Genomic DNA, 3,290 nt, shown 5'->3' with positions numbered 1-3,290 from the left:
ATCACCGACTCGATGGACGTGAGTCTGAGTGAACTCTGGGAGTTGGTGACGGACAGGGAGGCCTGGCGTGCTGTGATTCATGGGGTCTCGAAGAGTTGGACACGACTGAGCGACTGAACTGAACTGAACTGAGGTGGGGGTTTCAGTCAGTGTGCTTCCCCTAACAACTCCCCCAGAGAGACTTCATACTCAAGATACTCTTCCTTCTCTAACTACTTCCTGCTGGGCGTGGACATCGTCCTGCCTAGCAGAGCAGAAGTCCCTTTCTACCTGATTTAAGTCAAAGTATTCCAAATCTGAAACCTGTTTCCACCCTTATAGTAACATCAGTTTGATTTGAAACTATTGGAACCTGTTGTAGATAAACTTTGTAAGGAGGTGGAGTATACAGGGGTCAAATAGGGGGCCTAAAAGGATAGTCATTGCTGGACCCAGAAATGGCAGGAGCCAAGAAGGTAAGGGAGGACTCTAAACGTCCATTGAACCCAAATCCTGGATCCCTGTAGCCTGTTCTAAGGGCCCCTTGATATCTTCTTGGGCCTTTTCAGACCGGTTATAATAAAAACAGTGTTCTTCCTTCAGAGAAAGTCAAGTGCCCCGCCGCCCTGCCGTCAGTCAGTGTCGGGCCTGACAGTTTTGAGGACCGCAGTGGCTAGGAAGTCTAACTGGGATTGTAGACGTAGGAGGGTTCTTGCAGTTTTTCCTGTGGATACAGCAGTGTTGACAGAAAGTTGATGAAATTTATATGAAGAAGTTGCCCTAGTGGCAGCTCCTGCCAAACTGGTGGTCAAGCTTAGTGCCAGGAAAAGGGGGTAAGTCCCACTGCAGGACGCATGCTCTGGTGGGCGTACACTGGCGGGAGCAAGGGGGCATCACCTCTCTGTGGCGTGTGACATGCCCTACTGAGCAGCTTCGTCACCAAAAAAGAGGGCAGAGGGAGGTAAGCTCTGTTTCCACACATGAAGTAGACACCATGGCTGTGTTCAAGCTGGGCAACAAAACGGATTTGCCAAAGGGGAGCAGGGTTTCCATCTGCCTTACAACTGGTGTGTGGCATGATGGAATAGGGGCAGTCCTTTGGCAACTGGGAGGAGAAGGTCACCCCACTTGCTGCAAAGGTGGCAGCAGCGAGGGGATTTAGGATGGGATTCAAGTGTTGAGAGACTGTCAGGAGCCGCATTAGGCATTACTGACAAAATGGAGGCACGGCCCCAGCCCCCTCCCCTCATTCTGCAGGCGCGGATCCCAGGATGAAGGAGTTAGGCCTTGTAACTCTCACTTGTCTTTTCCTCTCCTCGGCTGAGTTGACTGAAAAGGAATATTAAGGTGCTTATTGTTCTTGAGAGGAGCATGAGAAGGCACAAAGCCTTCTGCAGCTGTGCTCAGAAAATAATTCATAAAGTTAATCATTGACATTTGTTCAAGGACTTTTATAAAAGTGTTCCAGGATGAGCACATAGGCCGTAGCTTGAGGCCATGGAAGGGATTGCTATCTGAAGCCTATTTGTGAGGAAAATGTTTATGGTAAAGGAGTTTACTGAATTTAGGGCTTAGAAATAATTAAAATAGTTAGAAGTTAAAGATTTAAGCAATGTTGTAAAGTTAGCATATTTTACTATAGCTTATAGAAGTTAGGAATTTTTAGAGACACTATAGCTAGAAGCCTTTTTAAGAGATAGTGAGCTCAGGATGTGAGGGGCAAACAGGACTTAGGAAGATAAGTAGTAACTGAGGAACGTAGCATGAGTTACAATGTAATCACAAGTTAACTATAGGACACGTTAGAGGAGGTAGATAATAGATGATAAGGCTGATTCCAAGAGAATCCCTGAAGCAGGAACTCTGAAGAGCAACAATGATTTATGGAGATGATAAATTTGGGAGAGGGGGAACTGAAAATGTCAAACCTCTGGCCTAATGTTTTTGTAAAAGAATAAAAGAGAATCTTAAACTTGAAATAAACAGGCAGTCCATAGAAAACTGAGAGGCTGTCTCATTGGCCGACACCGTCATCTGTTCAGGTTGAATCCTTGGCTGCTGGATCAGCACTTGGGCAAGTGGCGCTCAGGACAGGGGACACTGAAGAGGAAGTAATCTGGGAACCTGTGGGTGGCTGGCACCCCTCTGCAGTTTAGGCAGGGTGAGGAGGGTACAGAATCAGTAAGAACATTCTCTACAAGAATGGGTTTCTCTGCATCTAAGAATAGACAAATGTTTATTGAATATTACTTCACATGTTAGCCCATAGAGGCTTTAAAGTAAGCACAGGAAGACTGTCTAAATTTCTACGTTTGTTTTATACTTTGCATGGGCCAGAAAAGGTTCCTGTAGATGCTTTTGCTCTGTGGAATATGATTAGAAATGTCCTGGACCCCGTCATGAGGCTGTTAGATAGCCTATGGGGGAGGCTATAGCGGTGGATGGTGGTGGGTCTCCACCTTCTGCGCAGATCATGTTTTCTGCCATTGACAAAGAAAAGGAGGGAGACTGTGCTCTACCTCCCGAGGAAGGAGAGAGCTTACAGGACGCTGCGGCTGGGCGCCCTGGCGAGCCCCCTCCCACTCTACACAAACCTTTAAAAATTTATCCACCACTTTCTGATTTAAGGCGACCACCACCGCCTCCGCTTGCGCCTCCCGGGGCCCAGGAGTTCCCCACTTTGCCTCCAAAGCCTCCCAGAGCATGGCGTAAGGCTGAGAAAGATAAAGAGTTTTTTTTAAACAAAGGAGCTTTTAAAGCAGACGCATGCATAATATACAGAGCCTGCTCCCCGGAGAAAACCCCCTCAGGGGGGCCTCACTCAGGCTAAAAACAAAAGAGAGATTAATCCTAATGAAAATGATTCTACAAATAAAAAAAGTTTCTCTTGTGGCCAAATGGGGCGTTTTTGCCGGCAGTGTCCTGCCCAGCAGGGACAACAAGCCTGCCAATCAACCCCAGGCAGCGCAGGACTGGACCTCAGTTCCAGGGTTACTCTGATTCCAGCGGGAGTGGCTGGCCCCCTACCTGAGGGTATTGTACGACTTGTGCTGGGGCGTAGCTCGCTTTCCCTTCAAGGAATTTTGGTGGTGCCTGGTGTAGTAGATTCTGATTATACTGGGGAAATTAAAGTTTTGATCTCGCTGCCTACCAAAAGTGTGCAAATAAAGGTCAAAGATTAGCACAGCTTTTGCTTTTACCTTATTATCAGACAGGAAAAACCTTAACTTCTCAAGCTAGGGGCCCCAGAGGATTTGGATCTAGTGATCTAGCTTTTTGGGTGCAGGAAATTACAGCTTCTAGGCCTTTAA

The sequence above is a fragment of the Bison bison genome, unplaced genomic scaffold (assembly GCF_000754665.1).
Source record: "Bison bison bison isolate TAMUID 2011002044 unplaced genomic scaffold, Bison_UMD1.0 scf7180017853521, whole genome shotgun sequence".
Lineage (NCBI taxonomy): Eukaryota > Metazoa > Chordata > Mammalia > Artiodactyla > Bovidae > Bison > Bison bison.
The sequence above is the reverse complement of the archived record's forward strand: the minus strand, read 5'-3'. Positions refer to the sequence as shown.